The sequence below is a fragment of the Ambystoma mexicanum genome, chromosome 8 (genome assembly GCF_040938575.1).
Source record: "Ambystoma mexicanum isolate Mex_15411 chromosome 8, UKY_AmexF1_1, whole genome shotgun sequence".
Lineage (NCBI taxonomy): Eukaryota > Metazoa > Chordata > Amphibia > Caudata > Ambystomatidae > Ambystoma > Ambystoma mexicanum.
Window position 1 is genome coordinate 1,342,076,758 of NC_090929.1, and position 22,746 is coordinate 1,342,099,503.

Below are 22,746 nucleotides of genomic sequence, written 5' to 3' on the forward strand. Positions count from 1 at the left end.
ACCCTTGATGGTCCAGTCAAACTGAGGTGGTGGTTATCCTGCCTGAGGGTGGGTGGTGGAAACAGCAGTGGGCCTGTCCAAGGCACTGTTGCGCTCCACAGGAAAGGCATGTTGTTAAGACTGGAGAGTTAGTGATGTGATGTGCACGCAATCTCCTCTGGATGTCACATCATCATCCACTGCCAGCATGAGAAGGAAACTGTACTCTGCTAGTGCTCCAGGGTTTCTACCTCAGCAGTTGGGGTGTGTTGGACACCCGGACACTTGGGGACAAATGACGAGGCACCACAAATGTCTGCTGGTGTTGGCAGGAGAAACCTCTTCCATGTCCTCCTCCTCCAGCTGAATTTCCAGATAGGAAGTTGTGGCTGCTCTTCTTCTCCATCCTCACTGCTGCCAGAGCATTCAGCTTAGCATATTTAGTATTTATCACAGCTGGGAAGTGGTGACAGAGCGAGACATGTCAGCCCTTCTCACACTAGGGATGTGTTCACATGGCTTACATCTGTGTTCTCACAATGCAGTATGTAGTCTGACATATTGCGTCACACATCTTGCCATTCACGTATTCTCTCATTTGTGTCATACATGTGTGTGTGCCTGATATACCTCTTGGGTGCTAAGTCACTGGTGAAAATCTCCCATGCCCCAGTCAGTGTGGAGTCAGTAATGCATGACAGTAATTGTTGCATATAGTACAGTTGTTGTGTGCCTTCTTCCCTGGGCTATGTTCACGGTTCTTCTTAGTTGCGTGTCAGGTTATTTCAGTGATCGTCTGACCAGGACATGTCTGCATGCCCGGGAATGCTTTGGTCTGACTTCACATGTGGCCTTTGATTGATTTCAGGATATGAGATAAATGGACCACTGTGATTTTGGCTGAATTTGTGAATCAGACTTCATGCACAGCATAAGGGTACCATGTGTGTCATAGATAACTTGGTGTCCCCAGATCACTTTCTCCATCATGGAACATGTTGTTGGTATGTGTGCTTATTTCTCTGGTTATTATGTAAGTGTGTTGGCTGTGTGCATGCGTGACATGGCTGCCAGTTGAGTGTGGTGAATGTTTGTCATCATGGCATGTTCATGATTGTGTTCCATCTAGGTGGCATCAAGTGGGTGCCTATCATTTGACATGTATGATAGTCTGTACATAGTTTGCTGGCTGGTGTATGTGGCTATATTTTCAAGTTGACAGGCATATGTCAGTTGAGTGGCCATGTGTGCGGTTAGTGTTACTATCATGTTTCTTTCTCTGTGATGCAGAGGCCCGATTGATCCTATTAATGGCGCAGAGGTTACCCTGCATGTGCAAATGTTCTTCATATTTCATATGTGATTTGATGCTGTGATTGGAAATAAGAGGATGGTTAAGGAAGTTGTGGCCTGTTCATGGATGGTTAATGTGTTGATATTGAACAAGGCCAATACATTGCTGTATGGTTATGCATGTGTGGCAAGGTATGACCCATGTAGTTGGTGGTGTGTCACCTCTGTTGATGTGTCTTCATGGTGGCAGGGAGTGTGCCAGGAGGTGGGATCATGTGTTTGCACAGGGATTATTTGGTGTGGTGTCTTCCTTGTTCCTTCAGGCAATTCTCATTGTGTGTTGTGCTGTGGACTTCCAATGGTGTACATTATGCCTTTTGTTTGCAGATTTTCTAGCTGCACATCTCCCAACCATTAAATGTGTTCTCTTGGCAATTCGCTAAGGGCTCTTGTGAATGTATGGTTTGGTGGCAGATAGTGGTGGTGTTTTTAAAGCAGGGGTACAGTGGTATGCATGCATCATTGGATACTTCCCACATGCATAATTAGCATTGAGGCAGGAGACCTCTGAGTGGTTTGGTGATGTGCATGCTACTGCATTGTCTGGCCAATCATTATCTCGGTCAGTACTAGTGTGGCTTTCATAAGGGGGCTTTACCCGGTGTAGCCTACTTGGAAGGTGTTATCTAATGGGAGCCGTTCAGTGCACATGTGTACTGGAAGCAACCTGTGAAGATAATAGAAATCGTTATTGCTAGGGACAATGGGATGCAGGACAGATGTTATTTGAGTTGTAGTTTTTAACAAGTGTGTCCTGCTTTCACATAGGTACAGTTGCGTTGCTTGGGTTCTGAGTTGTACTGTGATTAGTTCTCATGTTGGCACATGTTGTGTTGCTCTTGTACTGTGGCGGCTGTATGTTGATGCAGGTGGCCTGTTCTGACGATGCAAATATAGAACCAATTCTTATATGGTATGGTGGTTTGCTCGATGTAAGCGTGTGTGTCATTGTTTTCATATCATTTTCCTGCGGTCAGTGGTCCTTTGGGTAGAGGGAGAGTGTGGAGGGGTGAGTCTTTTGTGGCATGCATGTCATGCATGAGAGTGTGTAATAGCATTGTCTGTTCCTGTATGCATAAGATATTGTAAAGTGCTGTGTGTCCGTGAAGTGCTGCAAACAACCTTTGGCACTACATCATGTCTATCCTTCCCTGTTGTGGGTCATTGTGTATTCATATTGTGTTCTCTTTGTGACAGTTACATGCAGTTTTCCAGGGTACAGAGTGATGGCCAACATGGGATGTGTTTCTTGACACAAAGCTGATATCCTCACATTGTTAACCATTGCTTGCTGCAGTGCCTTGTATTCACATGTGGGCTTCCTCTGGGGTGAAGGCCAGGGTCACCTCTTCCGTAGGCATGAGTCAGCCTGCATTGCTTGTTGGGTTTCCTCTGAGGGCTTAATCAAGGGTGATCTAGCAATGTTTGAGCTTCTTTATTTTCTTTACATAATGAGTCGTACTCTGCAGTACGCTACAAGTATGATCCCACTGTGCACGAGTAAAAAAGTAACCACCAGTGTTTGATCTTCCCCAGGGCTTCTCATTGCTGCACTTTTTCTTTATGTCATCCACAGTGCATCCTCGACATTGATGTTCTCAGTGGGCCTGGTCAGGCAGCATTCCGCTGGCTCTGGGTGGTGTGGTGTCCTGGGGTCTTAATCAATGTTCCAAATAAGATTTTAAAGTAGAAGTATTTTGCTGCATTTTTTTTAAACTTTGCGAGTAAATTTGATTTCAAGAGAGTTTTTTACTTTGCAAGATAGTACAAATTGTGTGATATCCATCCAATGTGCACAACAACTGTATGGACATCATTACCATGTGGCAACGTTTGGCATCATAAAAGAAAAGCAGGGTTCTCTCACAATCAACAGAAAAGGCACATGGTGCAGTGGCACAAAAACCCTCTCACAAATGGAACAGATGAGCACTAACACTGACTTTCCCTTGCAAATAAAGAAAGGGTACAGCAGCAAAATAAGCTTTTTGATGCTCCAATAGAGCAGGACAGCTTGAGTACGAACCATGCAGGCTTCACCCACACACACAGAAAAGGTGAATCGATTCAAACCCACTGTAAACTTTAATTATGTAGAACAGGGGGAGGCCACCAGGGGGCACGCAGGTGATGGCAGCCTGAGCGTTGCTCTCCTGCCGACTCGTGCCGTTGAAGGGGATTGAGCCCCCCCGGTCCCCTCCTGGCGACAACGCCGTGTCGGATCGGTTGCGGGACCCCCCCTAGCCGCCTTTGCTCGAAAGAGCGGACTTCGGGGGCAACGGGAAGCCGGAGAACGGGCTTCACGGCCCAAGGTGACGGAGCGAAGGGAGGGCCTGGAAGGGCAATCCCTGCGGCCGCGGACCCGCAAGCGTGGGCTTTGCCCGGCAGGGCGGGGCACTCTCATCGGAGTGGTGGGCCCACGCGAAGAGCCCTCCGCCCGCCACCGCGGGAAGACGCAGAGACCTGGGACATCGGTCCCGAAGCAGGACTAGGTTGCGCCTCCGGGCAGGCCCGCCAGCGGACAGAAACACTGCAGACGGGGCTCCCATAGCGGTAGAGCCTGGGCGCATGTTCCACAAACCCCCCCGGGGAGGAAAACTGGTGGCGGCGGGACGAGCCTGGGGTGGACCCCACCGCCCAGTGGAGGGGAATCCAGAGCAGCCCAGTGACGGCGACCCCCATACCCTGAGCGGCCGCGGCTGGTGCCGTGGGAGGCCCGCCCTGGGCCGGTGAATAGGCGACGCCCGAGGAGGGAGGGCAGCCCTCTCCCCCCCAGTGAAAGGCCCGCGGGCCTCTCGAGGCCTGCACCCGAGGAGTAGACAGACTACGACGATAAACCGAGGAGCAATGCCGCCAAGCCAGCAGAATCAACTGGCACTCACATCTGGCAGGTGGAGGCCCCTGCGTTAGTTCACAGGGCGTGTGCCCGCCTGCAGTCCCCCAGGATTTAACAGGACAAGGAGATAGACCCGGGTGTGAGGCTCCCACCCAGTCCTGGTGGGGCGTGTGCCGGCCTGAAGGTCCCCTCCCGCCGTACGGGCCCATCTGCAGGTCGTACTCCGGCTCCCACCACTTAGCCCTGGGGGGCACTCCCTTCGGCCCTGAGCCAGTGGCGGTCAATGAAGCAGATATGTGAAATGCCCGTATGAACTGGTGGGAGACCCTGCAAACCTTTCACTACGAGGGGGCTGGTGACAACAACGAGGACCCTATAAACCACGGGAGCATGGCCCATTCGGAAGCCCCGATGCATTCCTCAGCAGAAATGGAGAGGGGATTTGCAACCATACTTCAGGAGATCCGGGACATGCGATCAGACACTGCACAGAAACTGGACAAAATGGACAACAGGGTGGACAAGGTGGAAGATAGACTCTTGCAGGTGGAGACCAATCAGTCAAACTCAGCTACGCAGGAGGTGCTAATGGATATGCGGCTGGCGGCCCTGGAAAAGAGGGACGAGAAAAGGGCCAGACAAATGGACGACTACGAAAATAGGGAAAGGAGGAACAATCTTAGACTTTTTGGGGTTCCCGAGGTGGAGGGGGAAACAGAGAGAGACTTAATCCGTGTGGTGCGAGAAATAATCACCCTCCTTTTCGCTGAAGAGATGACCACGGAGCTGACATCTGATCGTGTGCACAGAGCGGGCGGAAGGGCGGGAGGCCCCCGCTCAATCCTCGTGCAATTTCACTATTATATAGATAAGGCAAAGGTCTTGGAGGAGGCAAGGAATGCGGGGGTGATCTCCTACAACAACGCAGAGATTCCAATATTTCAAGACCTCTCCGCCTACACCTTGGCAAAGCGGAGAATGTGCCACCCCCTCACGCAACTGTTGAAGGATAAAGGGGTGCGCCACAGATGGGGGTACCCATTCTCCTTGACCTTCGAATACATGGGCCAACGGACGTCGTTAATCACAGAAGAGGACATAAAAGGGGCCATACAGGATTATGTGACGGAGCCTACCCCCAGAAGAGGGCTGGTGGGCCCGGCTGCGATTGGGGAGGGGGCCTCGGACCGTCCTGGGTCCAGGAGGAGGAAAGCCGGCTCGAGAAAATACAGGAAGCTAAATACCCCACCGTCTGTGAGGGAGGGGGAGCGCAAAGGACTCAGAGGACTGTGGATCGGGGTGACTCGTCCACTTGAGGGGCGGGATCCGACGCAATTATGGTCCGGATGAATAAAGATTCCCCCAGAGCATCAAGTAAGATGGGGGCAACGGTGGGGAAGAAACAGAGGGGGGCTCATAACAAAGAGCTTGGATACGAGGGCCCGATCGGGAAGGGCAGTCTGGTTGTCCGGCCTAAAGCCAGGAATGGTGGAACTAATTGGCTGGACGCCTAGAAGGGGGGAGAGGGTGACGAAGTTAGTTGGGGGTTTATTGTTGGGAAAGGGGTTCGGGGAAGATTTGGGGGAAGGTCCAAATAATGCCCATGAGACTAAGGGAGTGAAAAGGGAATATTGATGCTAAGAAGGCGCCCAAAAGATCTGGTGAACTAGATTATGGCTGATTGCCAACCGGCCCTGGGAGTGGGCACCCTGAATGTACAGGGCTTGAACACCCCCACCAAGAGGTCCCTGGTTTGCCGAGAATTCAGGAGGGCAAAGTTAGACCTGCTGTTCTTGCAAGAGACACACTGGGCGTGGGGGAAGGAACCCAAAATGAGAGGGGGGCATAGGGGAGGTTTTCCATGCATCCCACAAGGGGAAGAAAAGAGGGGTGGCTATCCTGGTTGCCAGGGGTGTCTGCTTCACTAGCGAGGCCATCCTGCAGGACCCCGAGGGCCGTTTTCTATTGGTGAGGGGCACCTTACAAGGATCCCCCCTGACCCTGTCAGTGGTGTATGGTCCAAATGATGGCCAGACCCAATTTTGGGAGGAGGTAAAGGAGAAGCCTAAGTTATTTGTATGGGGCATGTTGGTGGTAGGGGGGATTTCAATATGGTGCTGAACCCACCTTTGGATAGGAAGCGGGTGGGCCCCCAGAACCCCAGACCCGCGATTGAGTCCACGGCGCAAACCTTCCGGAGGGTGAATGAAGAGCTGGGCCTGGTATACTCAATTCCACCCTCCAGGACAGGAATCCCCTCTTTTACATACTACTCAGCCCTCCATGCCTCGTTTTCAAGGATAGATTATATTTTGGTGGACGAAGCCCTTTGCCCGTATGTTGCAGGTTGCAGGGTCGATCCCGTACCCTGGTCAGACCATGACATGGTGGGGGTCACAATATCGGGGGGGTGGCGTAAAGAACGCAGAGGCCGTTGGAAATGCAACGATGCCTTATTAAAGGACGAGGTTCACGCCCAAGAGATTGCTGATGCCATAACAGAATTCTTTGAGCTAAACGACAATGGGGCAGTGGGCACACACACGCTTTGGGACGCCTTTAAGGCGACTCTACAGGGTGTTCTTATCCAAAAGGGTGCATCGGTAAAAAGGATGAGAGAGGAACAGGAGAAGACCCTGCGGGAAAAAATCGCAGGACTCCAGCCGGGAGGCTCCCCGGACTGGGAGCCGGAGCGCAACCGTGTGGCCGCCCTGGAGGATTACAGGCTCCAGCTAAAGGACTTACTTCTCCACAAAACGGAGAGAAGTATTCAGATGGTCAAGCAAAAGTATTACGAAAAAGGGGACAAAGCGGACAGGATCCTGGCCTGGAAGCTGAGGGAGGTCTAGAGGAGCGGAATGGTGAGGGAAGTGAGGGACGCTCAGGGAACCCTGGGTTGCGAGTCTTCCCATATTGGTGAGGCCTTTCGCCGATACTATGAGACCCTGTATTCATCCGAATATGATGGGGGAACTGCACAGATAGAAGATTTCTTGAACTCAATCCAACTCCCTGCTTTGTCTAGGGAGATGTCCGAGGTTCTTGAGGGGCTAGTGACCGAGGAAGAGGTGGACAAGGCGATAGGTGGGATGAAAGTGGGAACCTCGCCCGGGGATGACGGGTTCTCCATTTACTTTTACAAAAGATTCCGATCCTCCTTAATCCCCTACTTGGTGAGGGTTTTTAACTCCGTGCTAGAGGGGGAAGCTCTATCTGAATCCATGATGGGGGCTATCATCGCAGTGTTACCTAAGGAGTGGAGGGACCCCGCAGAGTGTGCGTCTTACCACCCCATATCGCTGCTAAATATCGACGTTAAGATTCTGGCCAAGGTGGTGGGGAGGCGGATGGAGGGACTACTGCCGAAGTTAGTCCATGGGGATCAGGTGGGCTTCATCAGGGGGAGGCAGGGTTTGGATAACATATGTAAGACCATAGATCTATTCCACTTCGCGCAACAGTCGGAGCTTAACGCAAGTGTCCTCTCGTTAGATTCGGAGAAAGCGTTCGACAGGGTTGAATGGCGGTATATGGATCTCCTCCTGAGGAGGATGGGTTTCGGGGCCCACATTATGAGCTGGGTAACGTCCTTTACAGAGCTCCCACGGCAAGGGTCCAAGGGAATGGGGAGTTGACTGATGCCTTCCCCCTCTCTCGAGGGACAAGACAGGGGTGCTCCCTCGCCCCCCTGATATACGTCCTCACGATAGAAGCCTTGGCTATAGCAATTAAATCACATCCAGGAATTAAGGGGATCAACAGGGGGAGGTGGAATTTAAACTCTCCTTATTTGCGGATGACATTCTGGTCTACCTGGTATACCCTAGCTCCTCGCTCCCCCCTCTGCTGGACCTGGTGACTGAGTTTGGACGCTTTTTGGGCCTGAAAGTCAACACCTCGAAATCGGTCCTGCTCCCTAAGAGACCCCGGGACCCAGTGCTAGACCCCTTAAACAGGCTTCACCGGATTGAAATAGGGAAGGCAGAAATACGATACCTGGGGGTTCTCCTCACACGGGATCTAACTAAACTGGCCACTGGGAACTACGACCCCATAATAACAGGGATCACATCAGATCTCAGGAGGTGGGGGAGGATGATCCTCTCTTGGTATGGCAGGATGACGGCGGTTAAAATGAACGTATTGCCACGACTCTTATACCTTTTTACAGCCCTTCCAACCAACGTCCCAGAGCAGGCTTTCAGGGTTCTACAGAACGCTACCCAGGACTTCATATGGCAGGGGAAAACTCTGAGGACCAGGAAGACCACGCCGACGCTGCCAAGGGAGGAGGGAGGATTTGGGTTGCCGGACTTCCACCTGTACTTCGGAACTGCGCCCAGCTGCGGGTACTCTTGGAACACATGAAGGAAGGAATGGGAACGTACAGGTCGTACCTGGAGGATATGGACACCCGCCCTCTGAAGGTCCGCAACCTTTTGTGGGCTCCACGAAGAACAATCCCAAATCATTTGAAAACCCACCCGACCTCGGGGGTTCTCTGGGACATTTGGAAGGAAGGGCCTCAGACAGCACACCTCACTACATGGCCGTCCCCGATGACCTCCCTCTGGGGCCACCCCCTCAACCTGGGTAGTAAAGGGTTTAGGTCCTCCCAAGCCTGGTCGGATAAGGGATTGGAGTGGGCGTGGCAGATGTTCGGGGAGTGTGAATTCCTGCCTTATGAGGAACTAAGGGACGTGCTCGGCCAGGGATCCCTATTCATCTTTGAGTACCTCCGCCTAAAGGGCATTCTATGTGACCAGTCATGGGGTCCCAACCTGAGTAGACAGTAAACACCCTTTGAGAAGCTCATAGATACAGCAACCTCGAGGAAGGGGGCGGTATCTTGCATGTATAAAATCCTCAACACGTACGACCTCCAGGGAAGAAGAAACTTTCGTAAGTTCTGGAATGATCTGGCGGGAGAGGAGATTTCAGAGGACTCCTGTTCCAGAATATTCAAAATTGCCTTCCACGGGAACCTATTCACCGCCGATATGGAGCACAATTTCAAGGTACTGTAGGGGAAGCATAGGGACCCAGTGAAATTGTCTAAGATGTTCCTGGCGGTGTCCCCCTTGTGCCCAAGGGGATGTGGTCAAGTAGGCTCCAGGAGCCACGTGTGGTGGCACTGTCCAAAGGCCCAAGTGTACTGGGGGTTAGTGAGGGACTGGATGGCGGAAGTGATAGAGGAACTCTTACCTCTAAATCCCCTAACGATGCTACTGGGCCTCCACCCGGAGGAAATGGAAGTACACCGATACCCAAGGATGTGAGAGACAATGTTGCGGGCGGGTAGAGTAGCCCTCGCACAAAAATGGAAAAGCCTGGAGTGGGTAGAGTAGCCCTCGCACAAAAATGGAAAAGCCTGGACAAACTGACTGCCGTGGTGAACAATGAGACTGGCTCGTTCCTCACAAACTGGCTTGGAGTATAACAATCCTGGGGATGGGAGGTCCATTGAATCCTGGATGGGGAACTCAGATTCAACGGGGCGAATCAGACTGAGAGCTGTGCTACAAAGGACAGGGATGCCCGGTACCCGGGGCAAGGCGGCTTCAGGCCTATAGGAGGTACGGACACTAGCTGCATCACATTCATAGAGAGGGAGAGGACGTTAAGAGTCTCCTGGATCAACAGATTGGGTTTGGACACGGGGTCGGGGGGGTGGGCACAAGTTGGGGTGGTGGGGTATGGGGGTGGGGGGGGGGTGTTTGGGAACGTTCAAATACTGTTTTGTAAACCTGAATAAAAATTGAAGTTTAAAAAAAAAAATGATGTAGAACAGGTGCTAATCAGTGCAAGGTGGAAAGTATAGTTGGAAGATTCCCACACAGAGAACAGATCGGGAACGTGCCTGCGCAGTAGAATCTCCTCTCATATAAAACAGGTTAACATAGGGTTGGTAGTGAACACTGCTCGTAATATAGATACGTTATTCCATGGATGTCAGTACACAGCACACGTTTATTGTAAGTCTCAACAATGCAAGATTACCACACTTGGAACAGATTAATTGGGGTCACAAACACTATAAGTTCCAATTGCATAGAGAAAGAACTTCATGGGATGGAACAGTTCAAGCACCCCTACAGTGAAGAGGTAAATGAAGGGCCTCACTACAGCAGTACAAGCTACACTCACATATAACTGGGACATCATAAGCCTCAGCAGTCCCAAATTGCTGTCACACTGATCATGCCCATCATGTGCTTCACCAATACAACAACGGGAGAACTACCCACATAGAACAAGAACAGTTAATTGCCTCAGCAGTGCAAGATCCTCAAAGCTAGAACTAATAGAATATTGATATCGACTATTCAAAACACGCGAGCTGACTGGACTTAGAAATGCTCTGCATAGTAGGACATCAGTAAACCATGATTAGAAGGAATTCTTAGAAAAACAAATAATTTCTATACCAATTCTATACCAATTCCCAGTCACTCTGCAGTTGGTTCACTTCCTAAAACAGGATGTTAATAGAATACAAGGTGATAAGTACCTCAGTACACCTTTCATTATTTCTCTAAGATCAGCCATTTGATCTCTTCATTTATTTTTAAATTTTTAAAACACAAAAACCTAGACTAGTACACAGTAAATCAAACATGAATTGTGTGTTTTGAGGTGCAATGGAAATGTATTTGATTTTTAATGAAAGTGCTCATTTCCTGGAACTACTACTACCAGCTAATGGTATGCCAACACAGTGCATAGAGATAGGGACTCAATGCTAAATTCTATATGTAATCTCATGGTCAGATTTTGGCCGGCCATACTTAATGATTTGTTATTTATATAGCTGTTTTGGCAAAACTCTGTACTTAGAACATATTTACATACAATTATCACCCAGGTGATGTTGGTACTCATTTATTAATCTCGGAAGGATGAAAGGCTGAGTTGGCCTTGGCGGGATTCAAACTTGCGACCTGCAGTTCATGCATAGATCAGAGCAGTGAGCGCTCAACTGGCTGAGCTATCCTACCAGCGTTTTCACAGTGCCTAGAAGTTGAATGAACCATGCATAAAGCACTACATAACAAAGTTAAATGTCTATCTGGATTATCACTACAGGGACAGGTTTTGCTAATTTTTTATTTCCATTACAAATGTAACTTTCATTTTTCTTTGTTTTTGAACAGCACTTGCACTTCCTGGACAGTCAGGTTTTGGATGTTTTAATTGTAGTCTTCAAGATTTGAAAGAGGCTATAACACCTTTGATTGGTGTAATTACAATTACTCACCTTTGAGCAAGGACTCTGCTGACGCTGATCATTTAAAGTAATGTACCCCATTGACTGGAAGTTAAGGTTGAATGGATGTAAACTAGATCATTTTACACACTGTTTTTATTATTAGAGTGTACATTAAATTATAAGTGTAAACATTATTTTCTTCCTTAAGAACATATCAAGTATGCAACAAGCAACCAAAACATTACACAACCTGAAAATAGCAACCATTAGAAACAACACAGTTGTTCAGCAAAGAGGTCTGGTTTCAAACACATTACATTTGTGGAAAACCTCTTCTACACAATAACGTTTATGAACACACCATATAGATGCATCTCGATGATAAATGCACACAGCACAGGAACTCTGAATAATACTTTTTTGCACAACTGGTTTGCTATCACTGGTGGAAAAAAAGCATAATTTGTTACAAAAGATCATTCTCAATTGTAATTCAGTTGTCCATTCAATTCATTATAAGATCCTAAAATGCTAGGAAAATAAATATCCACAATGCTTCTGTTTGCTCCTTGAACCTCTACACACAAAACAAAGCAGAAGCTGAACAGAAAAAAAAACATTCCTTTATCATGATGTCTGGTTTCTTTCTGAAATGCATCAGAGAAAACATGTCTATATCATAGGCTTTTCTCCATGGCTTTCAATTACATGCATGTAGATAAAAATCAAAAGAAGTGTTCTGGTTTCTATCAAGTAACCTGACTTTTGCACTGCCCTCTGTTCTAAACCTGTGCGTAAATGCACGCAGGTAAAGAACAAAGCTGTCACATTTGCAAACTTTTAATGCATACAAAGGCCTGGTACCACCCTTATCTCGGGACATGGTCTTATAGTTTTTTTCCGGTGTTGGTGGGTAAAGTCCAACATGATCCACATCTCATGCTCAGTGAGATTGAGGTAGTTCAGAAAACATTTTGACCCTGCAAGTTGCTGACAATCATTCCCTTCACTATGATTGTCACTAATTGTGTTGTGGCTTTTATTGGATGAATGAGGGGTACGTGGAAGTGTTTGTTTCTGATCGCTGTGGGTGTGTCTTTCTGGGTAGTTGCAATATTCACATGTGTTGTGGTGCTTACATGAGGGGACCGGGTGTTTGGACAACAGGTGCTTTATGCCCTTGCTTGATTCTTTATTTCAACCATGTTTGGCGCTTGTTGTGGCATATTGTATTGGTGTGGCTACTTGGGGGGGTAATGTTGGTATGTCTTGTGCTCCCAATTGTGCCTTTGCAAGTGTTGGATGGTGTCTGTGACTGGGGTGTGATATGCTTGTGGTGTCAGTGTTGTGCATGTTGTGGACTGTTTGGCGTCCCTTTTCCTTGTGTTGTGTGAAATGACTTAGAATGTGGAGTTGGCGGAAATTAAACAATCATGCGACATACTTTCTTCGTCGGAATCTTAGGTCAGTGGCATAAATTGCACTGCACATCTGCCTCTTTTGGGCATGTGGAATGGGCCTTCCTCGGGGTGTGTTATGGAAATTATGTCCGTGTTTGTGGGTCTGTCAGGAATATTGGGATATACATCTGGGGGTATTGCACAGCGTTTATGGCAGTGTCAGGGGGTGTGTACTAGATTTGATTGGTATGTTGGGGAGTGGATTTGTCTCACAGACTGTCACACCCCCTGGGTCTAAGTTTGGTGGTATTTGCTAAGTACATTTGGGGCTGAGGGAGTCTATGTCCATTGCCGTAACTTACACCAGGAGAGGGATAGTGCATGATATGTGAAAGTGTACAGTTGGGGGCCGTAACTAATTGATGGATTGCAAACGTGTAGGAGCGTATGGTAATATTGTTTACATGCGTGAGAATCATGTTTTGGGTATGTTGGGATTATTGTTTTGTTTCTGTGTTTATTGACGGTGGCATGGTTACCACTGATAGAAGTGAAGTTGGCTATTTTGTGGTTTAAATGTGTTTTTCCTAGAGAATTTGAGGGCACCTATGCTGGTGTTTGCTCAAATTGTACGTTCCACCTGATTGCTGTGTGTGACTTAGTAAATACTAACCTTTTTTGCCCAAATTAAACATACACAAAATATATTTTCCTTTCAGTTACGCAGAAACATATGTATTTATTTATAGCATTTATTATATGCCCAAACCCAGAGGTAGCACGGCGTAGGTTGCAGAAAGCTTACTTGTCTGGTTACAAATTAGTTACATTACAGTCAGAGTTTGCAGCAAGTTAGTTATGGAGCAGTCATTTGCATTTCAGGTCCAGCATGGTTGTATGCAGCTAAAATGTTTAATTACAGTGGAGGCAGAGTTAACATCATGACAAACTGAAAAAGCTTCAGGTTAGAATTTATTGACAAGCCATGTTTTGATAAGTCTCTTAAAGCACTGGTAGGAGGGCTAATTTCTAACTCTTGAACCTTGGGACAAATAACTGACTGCTGGAGCCAGATCTGAGTGCTCTGGTGGACCTTTTTTGGGTGATAGAATTGTTGAGGTATGAGGGGGCAACCTTAGTGATGCATTTGTGGGTGACACACAGCGTTTTGAAGAACATTCTTGCTTGGATGGTTAACCAATGTACTTCCCTCCTGATATGAGAGATACAGTGGTTTCTTTTTAAGTCAAAGGCTGCCCATAAGGCTTTGCTTTGAAGCAGTTGTAGTTTGGCCAGATTTGTGCTAGTGTTTCCTAGAAGGAGTATGTTGCAGTAGTCCAGTTTCGATAAAATGAGGGCTTGAGCTAAGGCGAGGCAGTTTTGAGTGGTCAGAAATTGGCAGCTGTGTTCGATGAGTTTGGCCGTGTAGGCAGTAGAGGATGAGACTGCATTGACATGCTTGGTCATTGTCAGTTTAGAATCTAATTAAACGCCAAAAGCTTTGACCTGCTTGAGGACTGAGATGGGAGTTCCGTCGATGATGATGGTTGAGTAATCAATGTGGAGAGTTTTTATTCTAGTAGGGGAGCCTACGATGAGAATCTCTGTTTTGTTGTCGTTAAGACACACGGTTGGTGGCCATCCAGTTTTGGATGATGGCGTAGATTTTCTTAATGATGGATGAGTTTTGCTTATGGTCTGTGTGATAGGGATGAGGATCTGGGTGTCATCTGCAAAGTTCATGTATATGACTCCCATGGCATCAAGGGCTGCAAATAGAAGTTATGTGTATCCATTATACAGGGTGGGTTGGAGACAAGAACCTTGAGGGACCCCTAGGGTTACTGGTATCAGATAGGCAGCCTCTTTGCTGATGGAAACTCTTGAGGTACGTGCCACTAGAAAGGATTTGACCCAGAGAGTAGCATCTGTGGAAAAGTTGAAGTTTTCTTACATAGCTTGTCATGGTTCACCAAATCAAATGCAGCAGAAAGGTCGAGGAAGAAGAGGATACATAGATTCCCAGAGCCTCTATGGAATCCATCTGGATTTTAAGGTCTAATAAAGCCGTTTCTGTGCTATGTTTGGGCAGGAAGCCAGATTTTCTGGCTCCTAGCAGATGGTTGCTTTCTAGATAGTCTTGGACTTTAGAGTAGCCTATTTTATTGACTATCTTTAGCAGAAAGAGCGCTGCGATTATGGGACGGTAGTTGGTGGATATGGCAGGGTCCATTGAGGGCTTTTTGAGGAGTGTGGTAACCCAGGCTTCTTTGATACTGGCAGGAACAGAATTAGTGATGAAGGTGCCATTAATGAAGTTAGTAATAATAGGTGCTAGCATGGGCACACAAAGTTTGACTAGACTCGCAGGGAAACTATCGCCTTTACAATTGGATGGTTTTAAAGTTGAAATGGTGTTCAGGACTTGTTGTTGGGAGACCGAGAGAAATTTGAACTGAATGGCTATTTTTTGTGTGTCTGCGACAGGTGCCGGGGGTTTGCGGCAGCATGCTTTTACTGCCCAATAGGTTTTTTTTTTCTAGTATTTTGTTTTGAAGTGTGAGGATTTTGAAGGCTAGTGCATTCTGAATGAAGGTGCATCAGGCTTTGCTAGAGTTGATGGGTATGGTGGAGGGGATGGAGGCTTCCAGTTCTCTGAGAATAGTTCTTTGGTATTAGAAGAGGCATTATTTATGTAGGTGTTTAAGGAGTTTGCTTTGTGAGCTATGACAGCTGATTTGTAGGTTTTGTTGCCTAACAGGAATGCGTTAGCCAAGGCGGTGGATGGGGTCTTTTAGTGTAGGTGCTCCAGCGCTCTTTTGTTATGCTGGAGTACCGTCAGCTCTTCATTGAACCAAATGTTAGTTCATTTAGCAGTACAGGGTATTTTAGTCATGAGCAGAGCTACTGCATCAATGGTGGACATCAGGCAGTTGTGGTAGATAGAGGCAATACTTGTGGGGTTGGTATTAAAAGCTAGATAGTTCTTGAGGGTTACCGTTAGTGTGAGCATTAGACTATCTGCTGTTTGTTTGTGGGTATTTCTGACCGCGATGTGGTAGGGTGTAAATGGAGGTATGCCCTGAGCACTTGGTGTCGTTATATTGAATCTTATTAGAAAGTGGTCCGACCAATTGATTTCCGTGATGGATTCTATCTATCGGTTGATATTTAAAGTCAGGATCCAATCCAGTATTCTTCCCTTAGAGTGAGTAGGTGAATTGACAAGTTGGATGAAATGCATTTCATGGAGGGCCGATTGGAATGCATTGGCTTTGTGGCCCAGTTTGTCATTAAAACCTAGGTTAATGTCACATAAGATGATACATTTAGTATTAGATTTGAGGTGGGGCTGATGAGAAGTGGGATATCTGATTCTGGGTGGTTGGCATTGTTGGGACCTCTGTAGATGATAAGAAGGTTGGTTGTGGTTTTGGAGTCAGTATGTATCCATATACTGGGTCTAGTGGGCAAGATCTGAGCTGTAGAGTGGATTTGGCTATAATAGATACTCCTCCTCCTATAGTGTCCTGGCAGTCAGCCCTGAGTATAGTGTAGTCTGGGGCGATGGCCAAGGGCAGTAAGGGGCCAGATGCTTGATGTAACCATGTTTCCGTGACAGCTAGGAAATCTAGCTCTTGGTCAAGGAGTAGGTCATGTATGTCAATGGAGTGAGCTCCTAGAGATTGCATATTTAGGAGTCTGCCTTTGAGTTTGGAAGTAGGCTTTGGTACTGGTGAAGAGGGAGCTATGGTTGTGGTGGGGGTAATGAAAGGGGTATGCACCTAGGGTTGTGTGAAAAGTATACAATGACATTTTGGGCATACTTGTTATGTGATAAATTATAGTATGAGTTAAATGAAGTAAATGTGAGCATCTACAAACATACCTGAGTGTATTTCATAATTATACACACTTTAAAGAAAGAAATCAATAAATGCAGACGTATATACTTTCTCTTTAATTTATGATTGTTTAAATGGACAAATTCCAAATGTAAGTATGCTGAATAAAGAAAAGAAAATTACGCTCAACATTACAAACGCATATATTGATTTAGCATTTGTAATTCATATGGGTCCGATTTGCTAACTACAGTTGCCATGCCAGACTTTGGTGCTACTGCCAATACCCTCTCCATTGCCCAACACCTTTACTAATTAAAGTATCCCCATTCCCACTACCTACAACTTGGTCTCACATTGCCACATCAAGCCAACCCAGATCTGCAAAAGACTCTAAACCTATAACCAGACACTCTAGGAACACCCTCTCTACCTGTACCGCAACCTTTCTACTTCCATTACTCCATGCATACGATTAATGCATCTTGAACACCTCAGATCAACACTGCCTATAACCCTACTCTCCGACTCCCATCCCATTCTAGGAACGACAAGGTTATTGAGGCTTGCCACACAAACTAGCCCTCATCACCACTGCAGGCACTCCTCCAGCCTACAAGACCTTACCCCCCACCCGTCTTGGCAGAGGTCCCAAAAAATAACTGAACCCAAGAAGAAGACCACTGACGTGATCACAATGTAATGTGACATTGTTATCACACAACTGGGATGTGCCATGGGGAGGCATTGAGAAAAAAGAAAGATGGCAGGTTTTTCATTTATAAACATAAGGTTTCTTATCAATTTACCCAAGTTATAGCTATTTATTTTGGAGAAAAAGGGGCACCGCCTTTTCTGTCAAATACTAAAGAAAGTACTGGATGGAATAATCAATGCTTTGTGCCCAAGTTGTTTTGGACCTGATCCAAATACGCCCAGGGGTTTCGACTATGTGGTCCGGCAATTTTGTCTATTGGAAAATGAATGGGGTCTATGCCGAGATTGCTTTTTTTTGTTTTCTTAATAACTCCGATCGGCCTCCAAAGGCAGCTGGACAATCTGGCAACCTACATGACCACCAACAATCTTCAAATAAACCAGACCAAAACTAAAATCATGATCTTGTCCTCTTCACGCCACCCGCCTAAAACCACCGGGTTTTGGTCAGTTTGCAAAACCAGAATCGAAGTGGTTCAACAATTTAAATATCTAGGTGTGCTCTTAGATGGGTCGCCACATGAAAGCAAAATGCAGCAACACCTCTGGACCAAAACAAGGCAACTGACTTCCCAATTACGAGCACTCGACAGGAAGTTTGGCAAATTTTCACTAATCCCGGCCATCAATTTCTACAAGGGTAAAATGGTACCCTCTCTGACCTACGGCATGGACGCCATGTTCACCATACCGCCCCAACTATGGCGTAAACTAGAGGCCTACATATGGAAGTCCCTTTTAGGTCTGCCAAACGCCATTCCTATAGAAGCAATCAGACGTGATCTGGGCCTTTTGTCTCTAGGCGCCACTGTCAGTGGGGCTGCTCTTGCCCTATTCAGGAAAACCTTAATTAAAGATAGTCTCCCAATTTTCAAAACAATTGGGCAGGAACTTGAATCAACCACGACCAAGTCGGTCCAAAAGTGGGTGGATCTTCAAAAAATCAAACTGGAAGGCCTGCAATGTTCACTTAACGACCTGATAACAAACCCACAAAGAGTAAGTGAAAAACTAAAACTACAGGACTGGATCACCACTGTGGACAAAGCAGCTTCCATCAAGTGCCTAAACCATCTTCCTCCAACCTACAATAAACTGAAATCTCCTATGACGTACTGTCTGCGATTTCCAGATAAAAAACTACGCTCAACTTTTCTAAGGGCTCGTTTAAACCTGCTCCACACCCGCGAAACCTTGAGAAGAAGACTGCAGACCACCTCAACTACTTGTAGACTGTGTGAAGACCCTGACTCTGTGGAGAACATTCGCCACCTGCTCCTAATCTGCCCGGCTTTGGACGACATTCGTGCCCCATTTCTGTCTTCGCTTCGGTCAGACTCGGTCTTGATCGAGGAGCACACATGGTGGTGCTGTTTAATATCTGGCGAGAAGTCTCATTGGGCGGTTGTCACGGCCAAAATATTAGAAGCAGCCTTCTCCAAAATTGGCGCATAACTAGTGGCCTGCAGACCGTGGATGCCTAACTGACGGTTTTTCTGCTACTTCTAAAATCTACTGTGTAGCTGAGTCACTGGGTCTTAACTTGGCGAACCTTTCTTCTTTTGATTTCTTTTGATTTTCATTCACTGTAACTGTCAACTTCTTGTAAAAATCATTTTCTTTGATTACACACAAGTAAAATAAAAAAATAAAAAAAAAAAAATAACTTTTTTATTTTTCAAAGAATCTTTTGGCCACTTTACAGTTTTGGAGTGCCTGTGACAAAAATGTTATTAAAAAAACAAACAAAAAACAAAGCTGTGCTCAACTTCCCATTCATTTTCCCATAAACAAAAAGGGGCAATTTTTCCCAGAAGGCAAAGTCCAAACCGCTGGATGAATTTGGGCCAGGTCCGAAACAACTTGGACAAAAAGCATTGAATTGAGGCCTTTTCATGGTTTATGGTTATGCTGTCCAGTAGTTTTTTTAAAAAATATTTGACGTAGAAGGGGGTGCCCCCTTCTCCAAAATAGGTAGTTATATCTTGGGTAAATTGACAAAACCGTTTGAAACAGCCACCATCTTTGTTTTTGCTCGATGAGAGAGATAGCTGCGGCTATAGCCGATGGTATCGGAAAATGGGACGCAGGAGAAAAAACAATTTCAGGTAAAAAAACATGCAAATGCCATGTGGGGGAGGAGTGAAGAGGAGTAAAGAGGACACCAAGTGAAGTTTGGGAGTTGGAGGGGATCTAGGGACAGAGTTTGCAACACAAAGTGTTTCTGTAGCCTAGGTGATGGACAGAATAGCTGCAAATAGCCAACATTTGAAAGAAAACTGTGGCATGGAATCAAACAGTGTGTAATTTGTGGTGAATGTGAGATGGCAGAGGAGGTAAGTAGCTCATTATGGGTGCATGCGGAGCAGGTACAGAGGAGGGGGATACTAGGTCAGCTTCAGCTGTTTTTTCCTATATTCACGGCTATACTGTGACTACAGATAGCCAAGGGTATCTGTAGATCTGTTTTCCCCTGATACAGAAAAAAGGTTTAAATTATATATGTATTTTTACAGCTAGAGTGACTTTGGGGGTAAACAAAGCTGCCCAGGGCCAGTGACACAACAGTGGGTGGATGGCCAGCCTCCTTAGGCCTTGTTGCATTATAAATGAGCCCAAGTTACCAGACCACAACATGGCCTGAGGTGGCCGGCCCTTTCCTCATTTTGCAGCAAAGCAGCAAAAGCAGCAAAGCAGGGTCAGTCCCTGTTACTGCATGGATGGGAGACAGTCCAAAGTCTTGAATGTTGTGTGTTTTTCTTACTTTTAATTATCTCATAACACCCTAAGAAAACACACAGCATCCACATGATGTTTTCTTTTTATATCATGTGATATTATCAGTCCTTGAAAGTATTGCAGTCAGAGACATTTTTTTTGTCTTTGCTGGATTACTTTCTGGTATTTGCAGTCTCTCAGTCAAGAGGGTGGGGAGGATTAATGCCACAATGGTTCACATCGCTCTATAAGCATTTAAATATTTCAGTGGCACTATTGGATGTTTATTTTTCAAGTTATTTAAAGGAGAGTATTGTTGAAAGCCAGTCATGGGGGTGAGGAAGGGAAATGATGAGATGGCAAGCAAGTCATGAGTATTTGAACATGATGTGGCAAGAGAGTTTGCAATCCTGGACACTGGTGCAGTTATTTGCCCCTCACTGTAGTTGCTTTGCTGGGCACAAGTAAAAGACACGTGTAGGTGGACGGCGTAACTTTTTTTCAGAGCACAGGCGCAACCCCTTGTGTTTTTCTGAGGTTGACAAACTTGCTCATGTATTTGCCTACAAGGATTTTACTCAGGTTGTCATGTTTCCAGTGCAGATCCTTATCCACAAGACCATGAGTACTTGTTTCATATTGCAAATTTGTTTTCCAGGGAATTGTTCACAACAGATTGCTGGGTTTTAAAAAAAGAGCACCTTTTATACTTCGGAAGCATATTTGTTGGAAAATTTCCTCTCTCTGGTTCATTACTTTTCTTTTAAGTCCAATACTATTTTGTGTTGCACATATTCCTCTAAGGGGAAGTTCAATTGAACTTCATTTGTATATTTAATTTTAAGATATATGTTCATTTACTTTGCACATATTTGTGTGTGGCAGATTTTGATTTTTGCTATGGGAGCATGTTAGTGTTGTAGTTGGTCTTTCTTTTCCCTTTTCCGTGATGCTTAAATGTGGTTAGTTGGTGTTGTGTGATGTATGCCAACATTCACCAAAAGACTGGCCATAAAATAAAGGGCTTGTAGAATGCTGCTTAACCAAATTGTGTGATGCTTGACGAATCATTTAATCTCACTGCACATTGCCTAAAAACATTGTGAGTTTTCAAAGCCTGCAATCTTTTATACATAAAAATACACTTTCAAAACTTGTCAAAATCAGTTTGTGATTGATGAATGTATTTGAGCGATGGGTTACAAGTGTTTTAAAATATAGAGTGGCTGTGCCCACTGGCCATGGCCAAAGGCTGTTGCTAGTGGTCTAGTTCTGTTTCAAAATGGACATAGGGCACAGCCAAAGTTTATGCCCACTGTCCATGGCAGAGGCCATGGCTAGTAGTCTGGTAGTGTTCTAAAATATAAAGTGATCAGAGCTATAGGCCATGACCACTGGCCATGTGCAGAAAAAAATATGGAATAACAAAATCCTTCAAATACAAGGAAAAAACTTAAGTTGCAGAGACGTTAAGGTGAGCAATATAATGTAACAGAACCTTTGAAATTCAAGGAAAAAACTTTATTTGCAGACATGTTAAGGTGAGAACTTAATGCAGCAAAACCCCTGAAATTCAGTTAAAGCCACCTTCACTTTGAGCCCGCTGTTGCGCAGTCTTTGACCATAATGATGACATCACAGATGACAGAGCTGATGGTATCACTTAGGACAACACTAGTGATATCACTAATGACATCATCTATGACGTACACAAAAGTCATTGCATTATAAAATTGGATATTATTTATAGATTACTTTTACATGCTACAGTATGTGTTTTACTTCAATTTTAACATACTAATCACTTACAAAAGACACACAGAAAGAAATATACATAAAAGCACAGGTTTTAAAGTAAATGATCAATTTAAAAACTTCATTTCTTTTATATACATATATAAATTTAAAGCAATAATCACTTTTTTTCAATACACATGCATGGAAAACTTAAAATGTATTGCAATGCACAGTTGTTCCTTGTTTTAAAGCACTTATCATGTCATTTAGAAGATGATAAATGCAAACATTTTTCTTTCAAATAAACTAATTGAGTATTTACATATCTTTATTTTAAAATGTGGTCAATTATTACTGTTCAACATGTGTCTCATTTATTTCTACTAATATAGTTTGTAAATGTATATAGAGAATATTCAGTAAAAAAACTTTGTTAAAGGGACGTTATGGTTAAGTTGCGCTACTAAAAACGTATCAAATTCAGTAAAAAAAACTTTGTTAAAGGGACATTATGGTTCAAAGTAAAATGAAAAACCCTTGAAATTCGCCAGTTATGGTAAGCTAAGCAACCATAACTCGGGCCACCATGCACTGCTAAGACTAACACCCAGGACATCACACCCACTAAACTTTACTGACCAAGCCCTTGCTCTGCTCATTCTCATTTGCATACCTCCCCACACCAAAATCCCCATATGTAACACGCGATGTCCACAGACTAACGCCATGTCCGCGGACATATCGTAACATGGACAGCCCTTCTGCCATTTCCACTTCACTCTCTGTGCCATTCCCTGATTGGATACAGCTAAGCAGTCACACAACCATCCATCCATCAATCAGATCCAAGACCTCTACATCTAACTCCATCATCATAGATCAGCACTTCAAATGTACTGTAAAGCACCTACTACAAGAACTACTGTACAAGTCTCCAAGATTTCTACTTGC